Genomic DNA, 15743 nt, shown 5'->3' on the forward strand with positions numbered 1-15743 from the left:
CTGTGCTTAAACACTCTAGTGCCTTACAGGTGTTGCAGTTTTCTGTGAGAAACTAAAGCACCCCCAATTGTAGAGAGCGTTAAAAAGAAAGTGTGTTTGGGTTGTTAGCAGCTGATTATAGTTTTGTGGGTTTACTGGCATTTCTTTTTAATAGGAACCATGTGAGGGTCAACTCAAAGAGGTTGGTAAAAAACAACACACATTGCTTAAAATGCATAGGCAAATAACATTTTGAAGGTTTCTAATTTTGTGCTCTTTCCATTGAATTCAGTAGAGAATTGGATGTTAACTGCTCTTGAGCTGTGGTTGGCTGTAGTGCACATGTCCAAACACTGTTATTAAGACAAGTGACTCTGAAGAACCCTTGGGAAGTCTGAACCCTGAAGGCTCTCCAAGCTATTGGTTCCAGACAAAACACAGTCCAACCACAAGAGGAAGATACTGATGTGTCTAGACTGGCTGCCTTCCTTTTTAACATGGCCTGCCACAGAAAACAGCCTGTGAATGTTCTGTGATCTGTCACTGATTTATCCTTCTTGCCTGACTTTCCCACACTTAAACTTGTATTTCTATAGCATCATTTTATTTCCATAACTGGCTTAAACTTAATGATGTGTGATTAGAATTTGTTTCTTTTCCATACTACTGGATCGGTCTTTTATTCTTCCCCTTCTGTGATACTTGGAAGAGAGTGAGCAATCCAGAAGAAAGAGAACATGGAACAGGGAAAGGCACATGTAGTGGTTGTGCCCAAGTGGCAGCCATGACACCTACCTACAACATTTCATAGCTTCTTGTAATTGCGAGCACAGTAACATTGTACATTGTTGAAGGCGGAACCTGCTATATATGGTATTTGTTTATTTGCTTACAGTGAGTACATGACAGTGGGGTCCCAGGGTTAAATGTAGATTTTTTATATTGGGACTGAGGAACTTGAGGTCCAGGAGCCAAATGCCAGAGGGTTCTCTATCTGAGCCTTAGATCTTTCCCCAGCCCACACCCTTCCCTGCTTCACACCACAACTGTTTGCCTGGTTGGAATATGTCCTGGATCCCTTAATGCCACTTGCCTATCTTGATGGAGTGGGGTGTGTAAATGTATGTAGAAACTAGCCTACTGTACAAAGATAAAGTTTACATCTCTTGCTCTGCTCACTTTTGCCTCTTGCCTTGCCCATCACTGGCAGGTGAGCCTTAGAAGGTTGCCCAGAAGGGAATGCAGTGCTTGGGCTGACTGAGGTTCTCCATTCCTCTTCTAGTTACTCAGATAATGCTTCATTGTTATGTATCTGGTCTGCAGAATATGCAAGCTATGTGTTAAATTCAAATTAATCTGGAAAAGCATTGAGGGTACAGTGAATGCATTTCCCTACTTAAGATTCATCTAGATTTTAGAGTGATTCTTCAACCTTTTTTCTTCAACAACACTGGCATAAATATTTAATCTTGATGCCCTTATGTCCACATGGGTCTTTTCACTGCATGGACAAATTTCCATTGTGGACAGTGTTCTTTGAAACCAAATTCATAAATTCTTGGCTCTGACTTACCAGGTCCAGTGGAAGACTGAAGCTAAGGCCTTGTTCTTGTTCTCGTTTAGTTGTGTCTGACTCTTCGTGACCCCATGGACCAGAGCACGCCAGGCACTCCTGTCTTCATGCCCTTTATTAATAGCTGTCTCCAACAATGAGAAGTCATGCTGATCTTCCTAAATTGATCTAAATACATATCCTCTTAAGTGTCTGAAATACACACTGAGTTTTAAAAGTGTACGCACTCCTGTTGTTTGTGTAGGGTGTCCTCAAGTATCACAGGGCCTTTCCTACTCCCAGAATGGTAGGACTCCAGCTGGAAATTACATTTGGCACAAACAAACCGTAGTGTATTACAGCTTTAATAAATAGGTTTCTTCCCCTACCAGGTAATGTATTCCAAACTCATCCCCATACACTACTTTTTTTTTCTTTTTCTTTTTTAGATGCTCAAGTATGAAAGTCACAGCGTGTATAAGAACAACCCTTCTGCGTTCAGGGTATTTGCTCAGTGCTTAGCATTAGTAAGGATTACCAAACAGACACTGGCATGGATCATCTTGAAATAAGTCTGCTAAAATCACAGTTAAATTGTGTCATCAGCTGTTGAATGAACTCATTCCTCCAAGGGATGGAAATGTCATGGCAATAAAGCTGAAGATATTTACTGAGTGGTAGCTGGCACAGAGTCGAGAACAGGGCTAGATCAGAAATAATGAATACTCCTCAAAAACAACACCAACACAGGTGATTACAGAAGAATTACCTAAGATAAATTAACATACTAGAGATCTTTCTCCACCTCTTCCCAATTTAAACTTGCGTTAGGATTAGTAGATTTCCCGATTCCCTATTTTGCCCAATTAAAGTTACCCTCAGGTTTTCTATGCTTTTCATGTGCAGACCATGCCAGAATCAGAGTATAGGATTTCATTCCAACCCGTTAGCAAAATGGCTCAGATCTGTCGCAAAGGATTTATAGCCTGAACTAAATGATGAGGCCACTTTCTTCAGGCAATGTGCAGTTGCTAAAATGTGCATTAAGCTGAGGAACTGCCGGGTGCGGTTTCTTTTCCTTTTAATAGTTAACGGCATTTCCCTGCACTGTCTCATGCCCAGAACTATAAATTGGACAGGAAATGTCCTGAAGTAGAATCAACGATATCTGGTCCCCAAAAACCAGATTAGATTTATGAAATGTGCCTTTCCTCCTGAGAACTATGCTGCCTGTGATGACACAGTCCTGCTCTGACTGAGGATGAGCAGAGACATATGGTTCCATTCTGTGAAGTTTTGAAGAACTAGGAATACAGCCATTCACTTGCCTGAACTCTGGAATTAAATTTGGAAGCTGGAATGCACCAAAGGTTTAGTGTAGTAGTGTAATAGGGAATGGGAGGGTAGCCATGTTCTCCAGTCACTGCTGCATACTAACTAGTCCCATTAGAACTGAGTTTTGTCATTCTTGTAGAAAGGAGTAGCCTGGCAGTGCCTTCATGGGTACTTGTTCCAAGCAGAAGGAAACCAACCTTGAACTGACAGTTGGGAAAGTGAGGAGAGGTCAAGGGTAAGAAAAAGAGCCTTTGGATTCTGATGCAGTTGGGATGTCAGTCTGGAAGAGGGGTTGGGCGAGGGTTTGTGGTCACTGCTAGTTCCACTCCCAGTTGGATACTTAATCTTTGCACAACTGGGGGGGGGGCATACACCCAGAATTTCCCAGACATATCCGGAATACCACAGCCATCAACAGCATCCGGGCAGAAATTGGACAAATGTTTTGGGAAATCTGGATGTATGGCACACCATGTCAGCAGTGCTTATTTTGCTTTAAAATAGCTCAACTTTTCTGTCTTTTCACTGTTTGAAATATGGTAACCCTATTAACTAGTCACATGTATTCTATTTCTCCAGGGCTAAGTTGTTTAAAGCAGTTATGTGGGGAGCCCCAGATCAGTCTATCTGGCCCTCAGAAATCTCCTCACTCTTCCAAGGTTGCACCCCTCACTGCTCTCATTCATACATGCATTCTACATACTATGAGCTTGCTGGAATGTGTCCTTCAAGTTTAATAGATAGATAGAGAGGGGTGATGGAATACCTGCAGAAACTAGTATACTGTACAAAGGTAAAAATTACACCATTTTTGTCCCGGACCCCATCTACCACTGCCATGCAGTCCTCAGAAAGTTGCCCAGAAAGGAATGTGGCCCATCTATGCAGTAAGTGAAGAGTGTCCTTCTTTCTCATTTGACTCCCAACTTTTGTCTGTGAAACTAGAGGTTCACTAACACAGGATAATCAGGTTTGTATGGCAACAGTAGATCTGCAGGTAATTATTGTAATTTTAAGTTAGTCCTTTTACGCCACCTGCCCTCTTGAAGGGTAGTTTATGATATATGTGCACAGCATATTTTGCAATGGAAAGAATTTCATTTAAATTTGTGACAGGCAGATAAATATTTAGTATCACATTATTGTATATTGAATGAGGCCCATTATTACTCTCTGCTACAAGTGTGTACCATCATTACTCAGCTCTGGAGTTTATGACTATGCTTTATAGGATGCATATTGAACATTCATCTTCACTTAGCCTCTGGCACTTATGAAAAATACCTTGTGCAGTAAGCTGACTCCCCACCCCCCACCCCACCCTCAAGAGCCTGCTTCTCTGAATGAAGTTTAGAGTTGACTTTATGGGTGCAGGGTTTGTTGTTGTCACTGCTTTTTATATAAATGGTCAGAAAACTAGCTCCTGTTACTCATGGCTGTAGGAGCAGGATTCTGGGTTAGAGGGATATTTGCATATTGGCTACACTGTGTATACAGTTTTATTTCATAGGCAGCAAACTAAAACCTAATTATACTTCCTGCATTTTGTGAAAATTACGCATTGAAGGGTTAGTGCAGAGGTTAATATTAACAGCACAATCCTATGTCCACTTGCCTGGGAGTAAGCACCATTGAATACCAGGGAACATATTACTAAGTAAGCACGTAGAATAATGGGCTGTAATCCTGTAAAAAGACTATGTTCATCCTAGTAATTTTGGAGCACTCTATTACCTCCTGCCTTGCCTGTCCCACCCCCATCATTCTTACCTCTTGGCGTGCTTTTCAATGTTTAGCAGGGAATGCACAGCTGTCTGGACTTGGGGCGGGGCTGTGGAGCAGATGGAGGTGGCATTTTCAGTCTTGTCTGGAGTAGCAAAACATCCTGAATATTAACAGCAAACTAATCCAGAGGTGGGGGTTCTGTTGCTCTCCAGGTGTTCCTATATTAACAGCTCCCATCATCCCTAACCACTGACCATACTGACTGGGGTTTATGGGAGTTGGGGTCCAACAATATCTGAAGGATGAGGTCCCAAAGTGTTACTTACCACAGACTGTAAAGCAGGGTGGTTATATGCCCCAGTGAGGAGACACTGCCACCAGTAGATACTGTTACATTATTGGTTCTGATAAGTTAAACTGTTTTTTTAAATCTTGCTTCTGCTGAACAATTCATTTATGGAAGGAAACATGGGCAACATGGGTTTGCAGACTTTGATTTAAGTTGGAAGTTACCACCCATTCTTACAGAAGAGTGTCACATTATAAAAATGTAGCTACCCATTTCCTTCAAATTAAAGGAAGCACCTTCTTGTTAATTCTGTGGGCATATTCTGTGCAGCTAGGATCAGTTGTGTCTGTTAGAACTTGAGCAGAACAGTTCTCTTGCCTAACTGAACACTGAGGAGCTATATTAAATGAAGACAAAACATAACAAACAAATGTCAAGATACTGATTTATAATAACAGTTAAAAATAATAATCTTAAATGACAAAGTGAGGAATTGATAGTTCAAGTCTGGCTCATGTACTGCAGCTATAAATATACATTTTCTACTCATCTTGCTTTAAATGGATTTTATTTTTATCCCATAATTTACCTAGCTTTGACATGGGTTTTGGGCAGAGTGTTTGTTCGCAGTATAATTAGCAATCAGACCTAAAGATCTAGGCAAAGTGAACTTCACTGCACAAGAATCACTTTTTCCTTATGATAAGGTCGGGCAAGATGGCACAACCATACAGTCTCTGTAGTTTACCTTCTCACAATCTTCACAGACAATTTCAAATACCAAGCCTGCCTTTTTTATATTTGTAGGTACTCATTTGCTTACTTTCTGTTCCTCGCTCTATGAAAAGGAACAAAAACATAATTAACTTTATATCTAAAATTATCATGAAATTAAACATTCCAATCACTGCAATGATTTTAATGCCTGGATTAAGGTGTTTTGCAAGTGTTTGAGTTGCAGTGGGTGCTATTCACCTCCAGTGCAAAATTCTGGTTGTATTGTTTTTGTTCTACACTTGTGGCTGGGGAAACCTAGGCAGATGGCCGGGGTATAAATAATAAATTATTATGATGATGATGATGTTGTTTAAACTACAGTAAGGCTGCAATCCTAACACCTGTTAACTAGAAGTAAGCCCTATTGAATTCAATGAGATTTGCTTCTGAATAGGAACCATTAGGACTGCTGTCTAGGTGTCCTGTTGCACCAGAAGCTGCCTGTGAACAAATGCTGGCTCCCTCGGCCTGAAAGCAAGATGAGCGCTGCATCCCCATAGTCACATTTGACTGGACTTAATCGTCCAGGGGTCCTTTACCTATACCTTTTACCTGTCTAGTTATGTAGTAAAAACCAAACACAACTGGACATATACATTAATCATCATGGATCTGAATGCCATTCTCTTCCTGTGATTGGCTGCTAGTATTGGCCAGACCTGATGTAAGTAATTGGAACCTGGACTTCTGATCTTGCCTGCTCAACAGCAGGTCAAGTCTCCACTTTCAGTAATGAAAGAAAACCTTCATAACAGTCTCTGTCTAGGTGTAACTACATATGACCACAACATAACAAACATAACAATATTTGATAATCATGGCTCTCTGTTTTTGATCAGGGAATGGAGAATGGAATGTTTGATAACCCAAATAAAAGTGATGAACACTGAAAGGGAGACTTATGGGGTGGACTGTCTTGGAAATATTAGGCCAGGTACTTGGATTGTTTAGATTGTGATCACTTTGGAAACAGAAATGTGTTGGGGGGGATGCTGAGTATAAGAGATAGAGGAGGCTATATAGCCATGAAGTAAATGCATGAAGTGCATCTCTAGGGATCTCACCACCATCTTAGTCCCCCCTCACCTTCCTTGTAGACTACATTATGCACCCTGCATGGACTGTCTTTGAAAACATTTAGTCTCAAGCTAGTTAAGAATCTTTCCATCCTCAAGGGAAGTGGCTTTGGTGTTTTTTTTTCTTCTTACCATCATGAAATATGGACTACCTGACTCTTGTGGTTGCAACACAACCAGAAATGTGAGTTAGATTCTAAATTTGCTCCTTCCAACCCAAGTGTTTCCAAACTGCTGCCCATATTAGGTAGCCTGCTTTGTTTACCAACACTATCCAAACCAATGGTTTGTTTTTTTACCATTGGCTTATGGCTAGAACAAAAACTGATGCAACACAATTTGATGTGTGCAGGACAGAACAGGAAGCTGGAGAATCAAACACTCCCGCCACAGTGGGAGCCGGTGCTCATGGTTCAAGAAAATGCCTCTTACAAGAGAAATTGCTATATAGGACATATGAGTCCCTGTTGTGATTATGAAAAATATTCTCTCCTCCTCTAACTGCTGGTGCCTTGATACATATTATGTGGTACTGTGCTGTTGCTACACAATTGTAAACAGATCTAAGATTTATGGACAAAAAAGCATTAATGGGATACCTCCCTAAAGTATTGTGTCCTTACCCCAAGACAGTGGAAATGGATCAGTTGCATGAACTAGCTGCATACTATGCATCTTTTTCCCCATATCAATACTTATTTACAGGATTTATTTGTTGGCCATTTGTATTTTATGGTGTTTTAATGAATTTAGTCATATTTTTAATGAGATGGTTTAAAAACAGTCTTATGAATAAGTAAATAGTGCATATTACAGACATTAGATGCCTGCCAAACTATAGGGCAAACCTGCAGCAAATTCAGTGCTTGCTGCATACAAATATATTTTGTGACAGCTCCATAAACAGAAAATGAGAAAAACCTAAGAGTTCTGACCCAGCTCCTCTTCCCTTTCCCACCTTCCTCCCTCCCTCAACCAGCATTCTGTTTCACTTTAGTTTCCTTTTTATTGTTATTGTTATGGTTGTGTTTGTAGTGTTGATATGAACTGGAAAAAAAATCAGTGAAAATACTATTGCTATACAGAATAAAAAAGCAAGCATCACCCTTTATTGCTGACCAAAGCTGCTGCAGAGACCTCCATTCTGAGAGCTTCACTGGCTCATAGGTTTTCAGGCACAGCTGAAGTTCTTCTATGATCCTTTCAATTGTGAAGTGCTCTCGCCCAACCCACAGCCTTGGAAGAATGCCTGTGCTCACTTCAGTTTTCTTGTGTTAGGAAGCCACTCTTTCTCCTGGGTGGCATCTCATCTTTGTGAAAGACGAGGAGGCTCACTAGGCTAGTTTCCTCGTTGCCTTTTATGAGTTAATCAAAGCATCCTTATTTTGAAAGGCTTTTGAAGAAGCTGGCTAATAAAATTTTATTGCTGCTGATTCTGCATTTTTATAGATTTTTAGCTTTCTGTTTGTTGTGGTTTCTTTTTTATATTTTTACTTCTTTGGGCTTTGAATTGTATTTGGAGTGATTTTTATGTGAACCTCCTGAGTGCAAAAGACATATATATATGACATACATTCTTATAACCTATTTAACTTAATTTCTCACAACTGATAAGTTCAAATTTCCTTCTTGTGAAAATGTTTTGGTTGAGATTATTTTGGGGTGCAGGGGGGTAAATAAAAATAATGTGCAATGCAGGGATACACACAATTCATCTTTAAGAAGCAATAAGAGAAAATGTGCTGGTCAACGTTTTAAAGATTACAGATGAACAGAGAGGCCCTATGTCAAGGTGACATACTGTCATGAATTCATTGCACTGGCACAACGACAATGCATACCACTGGCATTACAGCACGTGAGGATAGGAAGCCTCAGTTCAAGAACAGCCCTGAAGCCACTGGAGCTGAGTGGAACCCACTGAGTTATGAGGTTTCATTGAGGCCTGTTCAGTCAGAGATTCAAAAAGGAAGGTTGAAGGTGAATGGTCACTTGGATGAAAGACCTGTGGTTTGTCTAGAGCACGGGTGTCAAACACAAGGCCCGCGGGCCGAATCCGGCCCGCCAGACCTCGTCATGTGGCCCGTGTAGCCACCACCGGCCGCCAGCCTTCACCTTTTATTCTTGCTTTTTTTTTTTTTACACAAGAAAGCCGCCTCTTCAGCGCATGCGCGGCAGCCTACAAGCCAGAGAACGTCTGCCCTTTAGCGGCGCCGGCCGTTCTACACAGGAAACCTCCACTTTACATGCATTCAGGAAACTTCCACTTGTTTTTATATTGAGCGCATATTGAGTCCTATAGATACAACCGGCCCTTTGAGGGTGACCAAACTGCTGATGCGGCCCCCGATGAATTTGAGTTTGACACCCCTGGTCTAGAGTGAAACCAAGTGAAGCTGTCCATGTTTATACAGTCTTTATCAACAGTCATTCAAAAATGTGTTTATTCTTAATGGAACAAATCCTAAGCTTTTGTGGGGGACAGTCAACAAGAAATCGGGTACTGCAGGCTCCCTTTTCATGAGGGAGGTCTGCAGTTACACGTCCTCACAGTGCAATGGTAGAAAGCTCCACTGCTGTCACTGTTCTACTGGTGGTCCTCTGTATGTAAAGAAGCCACGCACAAGGCATTCCGGGGGCAGGTTGAGAAAAGCCATGGATTTGCAGGATCCAGAGCCTTAATATTCTGTGGACATGTCTTTCCCCTCCCCCTGCACGCCATACGCCAGTCCACAGCTGGTGTATGCATTTCATTCCTGCTGTGGTCAATGGAAGATAAAATGTAAAAAGGAATACAAACGCAGGTCAAAAAGTTGCCTCCCCCTATCCAACGCAATACAGCTAGGTTCTCCCTGCAGCAGTGGCTGTGCCACAGTTCTCTCCTCATTCAGGAAGGTATATATTAGAAAATGTAAGTTTAGGAATGGGGAGTGAGGTATCTGTGTGTGTGGTATTGGAGTGGTTAGGAAATGCTGATCACATACCTTATTTCTATCAAGCTGGCAAATAAATATTTGGAATCCCACATGCTGCAACAAGTGAATCTTGCCAAGCTAATATCTAATTTCGTCACTACTTGAAGCATCCATTCCGGGTATATCATGCCAAATGGACATTTTATATACGTACCTTTACAGGAGGGACAGTGCTGTCCTGTTCACTTTTGATATGACTGCTGACAGCAAGGCTTTTCCCTTTGCATTAGCTGACAATGTCAGTTTGCTTAATTATACAGAGCACCTGAATTTCGACCTTGAAAACTCTGATGGATTGCAACTTCCTGGCAAAAATCCAGCCTGAATCATCATCTCCAAATCCAGGCTTGGTGGCTTTGTCTCTGCAGTCATGGTCCATCTCTTCAAATCCCTCTGCTGTTTTGTTCATTCAGTTCATTGCCAAGGCAAGAAAATGGTCCAGCACATCCACTGCCACGCCTGTAGATATAAAGGAGAAATGGAGCTGTGTGTCACCAGCATATTGCTGACAACATATAACCAAAATCCAGATGACCCCCCACAGTTTCAGGTAGATGTTAAACAGCATGGGAGATAAAATCAGACCCTGCAGAACCCCACATTGAAGACTCCACAGGGCCAAAGAACACTCCCCAAACATCACCCTCTGGAAACATCCATCCAAGTAGGACCAGAACCACCACAAAGCGGTGCCACCCATTCCCAGCTCATACAACCACTCCAGAAGGCTACCATGACACTGAGAGGTCAAAGAGAATTAACAGGGAGAACTAATAACTAACTAACTAAATAGAAAATAAAATACATTTGTTACTCCAGCTAATGAGATGTGAGTATACAAACAAACTTCTGTACCTTTATCATTTCCTAGAATAGAAAATGTTACACATTTAGCAGCCTTTGCTGATAAAGTGGGCAGGGTCAATGGTCCAGCACAGGCACCTTATAAGCTCAAGTCCAATAGTGTTTTCCTTTTAAGAATCCAAAAGTGGAACAGGGGAGCACTTCATGATAAGCACATTTGTAACACATCATGACTTTCAGCTGGGAACCAATGAATGTTTTGTCTCACCTATAAAGTCACATTTTCAGCTTCTAAACTAAACTAAACTGATCTCATGAGATGCAAAACCAGAATGCTAATATTAAAAACAACAGCGTGCTCATATAGGATAGAAATGCATTATTATGTATAACAACAGGAAGAAAGAAAAATATACAGTATGTTTCATTAAATCCCCAATAGTAATGGAAAAGAACTCCTACTCTTCTGAAATAATGCAAATTGTATTTTGCGCGTGACAAGAACCAGGAAGCATCATAAATTATCCAGCATTTGGATAGGTATTTATTATAGTGGTAGTTGTCACCCACAGACCTTAAAAAGCATTGTCTTAACCATCACTGTTTCCTTTTTTGTTTTCTCAGTTGCGCCGTCCTTTCCAGGTGAATCTCATCTCTATTTTTTTGAAGGAAGCAAGTGGTTGTGCTTTTGTTGGGACAGCACAAGTCATTTTGCTGCCTGAGGGTAAGGGCAAATTAGCACTCCTGTCCACCCACCCATCCCCACTGCTGTTGTTCCATGTACCAGAAGATCAGTTGAAACATCTTCCAACAGTGGCAATGGGACAACATCCTCCCCCACAGCTGAGGGCTACAGGCTATCTTAGTTGACTTGGGGAATTGTGGGGGTCTCCTGCCACCCTCAGCAGTTGCTGTCTGAGGGGGCTGCTTCGCTCTGCCTAATTGTAGAACAGTTCCAGTGTCTTTGTGTAAAACTGTCTAATGATATGGCAAGAAATTGGTGATTGTAGCCAAGCAGCACAAAGCCCACCGCTCTCAGGGCCCTCACCCTCAAGCGGTGTTGCTGCCATCTCAAAAAAGTTGAATTCAAACCTCAACTTGGGAGGCACAGAGCGAAAGGGCTGGAGGTCGCATTTGTCCCCCAGGCCTGAGGTTCCCTACACCTGAAGTAATGCAATTATTATTTCCATGGCAGAATATAAGAGTGAGGTGTTTTAGTTAGCATTGTTAGATGGGGGGTCAGAGGAATCATTCCTTATGAGACAAGCTCCCCAAACCACAACTAATTTTCAGTCCAGTAGTCTGGCTAAGGCAAGGGTCGACAAACTAAGGCCCGGGAGCCGGATGTGGCCCACCGGGCTCGTAAATCTGGTCCACGGGCCCTGCTTCCCACTCAGCCAGTCCCCGCGCTAAACCAGTGTGGCGCGGAGTTCTGCCGCGATGCTGGCACGGCTTCCTGCAGCCAATCCGAAGCTGTAGAGTGTAGACGCCTCTGGGCGACGCCCCTTCCTTCCCACTGAGGCGGCTGCATATGGCCAAGAGCCGAGTGGGAGGAAGCGGTGGCAGGGAGGCTGCCTCCACCGCCCAGGCCAGCGGCATGGGCTCTGCGCCCCGTGGACCGTGGCCGAGGCAGAGGAGGACGACGATGCTGCCAAAGACGAGGTGGCAGCGGGGGAGGTACTTTTGGGAGAGGGGGGCCTTTCAGGAGAGGTCTGAGGGACAGTGGACCAGCCCCCTCTTGAAAAAAGTTTGCTGACCCCTGGGCTAAGGGTTAGTCTGGCAGAAGCAGGCCCATTCATTAAATTTACCAGATTCTGATTACTGCGCAGCTTGCCAAGTGAACAAAAAACACAATGCAAGTATATACATGACTATTCTGGCGTAATTCCTGTTGAGTTCAATGGGGCTTACTCCCAGGTAAGCAGGTATAGAACTACAGCCTCTTGTGTCCTTGTCGGACCAAAGCCTTGCCAGTTCTCTCTTTGAAGCAACCAAATGGCTTCAGGCAGCCTTCAATGCATATTTAAACTTAAAGAGTTCTCTGTTTCAGAAAGTGGGGGTGGGGGAAAGCAATCTAGTCTCTGAGGAGTAATGAAGGTACAAAACAAATGCTCAAAAGCAAGGCTTTCTTCATATTTTATAGTCATGTCCAAAAATCAAATTATATTGGGATAAAATATTAATAGAAGAACTTGCAGGCTATGATCAACCAAGGGACCCTTTAATAATATGACTTGGCTATGCTAAAGAGGTGCTTCTTTAGGAGGACCAAGAAATGATAATTCATCTGTTAACTGCCATTTGAATGACCATATGCCAGGAGCGGGGTGGCGGTGGGGGATGGACCAAAACATCCTGGATTTAAAAAATTGGCTGAGTAAGGTCTAGGACTTAGCACAGATGATAAAATTAACAAACATAATCAGGGTCAAGGACAGCAGGACCACAGATTTATCCGAAAACTAAGTTTGTTCCTATCTTATTGGAACAAGAAAATGTAAAATACAATAAAGAAATGTTATGTTATTGGGGAGACATAGACATACGAAAGTTGAATGTATATTTTTAAGTAGGATATTTGTTTGATTGCATCTTGGGGGATTAATGATCTTAAAGTACATTTTATTGCAGTATAAAATATTATCTAAATCCTACCATTTATTAATTCCTAATATTCACTAACAGACTCTAGTGCCCTGGCTATAGCAATACATTCATATTCTGAGTTTTTCATTCCTCCCCATTCCTACCTCATTTGAAATTAAACTATCACACCTCCACTCCACTGGAGAGAAACAGTTCTCTTTTGGATGCGCCAGGGAACTGGAAGTGTGCACAAGGACATTTTCTGTTTGCCCCATTGAATTCTTGGAGTGAAATACCTTCTGTTCTGTTCTATCATAGTATTTCAGTTTCACCTTTTAATCATTCCGTGATTATTTTCCTCTGGAATGACATTTTATACGTGCACACACGAATTACATAAGAGAAGTATTGGATGAAAGAGAGTTGGCCTCCAGAAAAACATTACCAGAAGCTACTAGAGGGCCCAGGAATTCAAAACAAGCATTGGAAATTATGTAATGCAGTGTCTTTGAACTCATCTGCTATGATTTTAAGAACGAATGGTGTGTGTGTGTGTGTGTGTGTGTGTGTGTGTGAGAGAGAGAGAGAGAGAGAGAGAGAGAGAGAGAGTCCTCCCTCCCCATTTGACTTAAAACTATTTAGACATCAGAACAAGGATGAATCAGTATAGCAATTTGACATAGTGACAGCACACTGGTTCACATCAGCTTGATATCAGTTGACTGTAGTGGCTGTAATATAAACTGTGCAATGGCATAAGTCTCAGATAAGAGACTTGTTTTGTTAATCATAAGTTCATAAATGAAAGCAGTGCAGTTAGGGGCACTACTGGCAATTCTGGCAACCAAGTACAAAGGGGTAAATAAAGCAGCATCAATAATCAAAGCTGTAATTATACATTTGTTTTTGAACAGGGATCTCTGGAAATATTGCATGAAATAGTGAAAACCTGTATTTTTTATTTTCAACCGAGCTGTTTTTTGAGCAGGACCCCTCTGCATCTCTCAGGCTGCCTTTGACTGCAGAAGGGGAATCACTACTTAATTCGCTGGCATTTTCCAGCACCTGTGTGTGCACTTTTCACAATAGGACTCAACCTGTCCAACTGGGAATACACAAAATGAAATCTCAATTTACTTTATTAAATTTATATCCTGCCCTTTCTCCCAAAGCCGCTTAGATATTACCATTCTCTAAATGTTCAAGGGAACATTACAATGAAGTACAGTGTTTAGTTTATGGTGAATTCTTTTTATAAACACTCTGGACCACTGGATTCAATTTTTTAAAAGAGAGTTCTCTTTGGATTATGCCCAACCCTTGCTCAGCAAGTGTAATCCTGCTGCAATCCCTGGAGAAGGAGGTCCCATTCCTGTTCCTCCCATTTCTATATGAATGATACTACCCAGATCCGTGGGTGGAGATAATTGCCACATTTTTTCCTCCTCCAAACCCCCATCATGTGTCCTCAACATTGGTGAAAGTTAATAAGTTCCAAAGGATTTTGTACTATACCCTTTTGGAGGCCAAACATGCAGCAGATTTTAGTCTCAGCTTCCAGATCCCATCCAGAAAAGCAGAGAGAAGCATATCAGGAGGGACCACAGTAGTTTTTTTACCCTGCTACATTTCAAAATGCTTTCTGAATCAAATTTTAAAGCTAAGAATCTCATCAGCAGAATACTGTGGAAATCCACTGCCCAACAAAATAAAAAACAAAAAACCCACAAAAAGCCTCCTGGTAGAAACTATCATTCATATTTAACCAGTGCTATGCTCTGGCAACTGTCTGATGTGGGAATTATGGGCCTTTTCAGCAGTGTTCCCCTTCTATGGAATGCTATCCCCAGGGAAGCTTACCTGGAGCCAACATTGACATATTTTTAGCAAAAGATTGTCTTTTCTCTCAGGCATTTGCGTGTTAGTCTTTTCTTTGCAGAAAAAAATGTGTTGCAGCTCTCTGTGACCATTAGACTTATGTGAAGGGTTGGAGCAATTGGTTTTATGGTTTGTTTACCTTGAATACTGCTTAACATTTAAATAATCTTGCTTTTCATATGTTGCATTGTGTATTTTCCTAGTACACATAAGTCACTTTAAGACTATTGTGTAAAGCGACTGAGCGTAATGATATTGTCTGTCCATTTTTATATATGTAGACACAGAGACACTTGGCCTAGAACAGCAAAGGCTGCAATCCATACCTGCGACTAAGCCCCATTGAATTCAGTAGTGGTAGTAGTAGTAGTAGTAGTAGTAATACAGTGGTGCCTCGTAAGACAAAATTAATTCGTTCCGCAAGTTTTTTCTTCTTGCGAGTTTTTCGTTTTGCGAAGCACGGTTTCCCATAGGAATGCATTGAAAATCAATCAATGCGTTCCTATGGAGACCGTCCGGGGACAGAGGGGAAGCGCCGCGCGCCTTCCCCTCTGTCCCCGGACCTGTTTAAAGCAAGTGGCGACGGGGAGAAGATTGCTTCTCCCCGTTGCCGCCCCTTGGTTCAAAAGGGGTCCGCGTGCCTTCCCCTCTGTCCCCTCTTTTGAAGCAAGGGGCGGAGGGGAGAAGATCGCTTCTCCCCGTTGCCGCCCCTTGGTTCAAAAGGGGTCCGGGGAGAGAGGGGAAGGCATGCACGCCTTCCCCTCTGT

General features: G+C 42.0%; 1 long non-coding RNA gene across 1 annotated transcript in view; it reads right to left on the bottom strand.

The window, feature by feature from the left end:
- The window catches only part of LOC308577219, a 60156-nt gene that overhangs the window by 973 nt on the left and 43440 nt on the right, over nt 1-15743 (bottom strand). The window contains exons 2-3 of the long non-coding RNA XR_014003524.1: nt 9863-10167; nt 15-5718 (exon numbers count right to left, since the gene is read on the bottom strand). This is a non-coding gene — a long non-coding RNA (uncharacterized lncRNA). The remainder of the gene's footprint in view (nt 1-14; nt 5719-9862; nt 10168-15743) is intronic.

The sequence above is a fragment of the Podarcis bocagei genome, assembly GCF_964188305.1.
Source record: "Podarcis bocagei genome assembly, chromosome: 2".
Taxonomy (NCBI): Eukaryota; Metazoa; Chordata; class Lepidosauria; order Squamata; family Lacertidae; genus Podarcis; species Podarcis bocagei.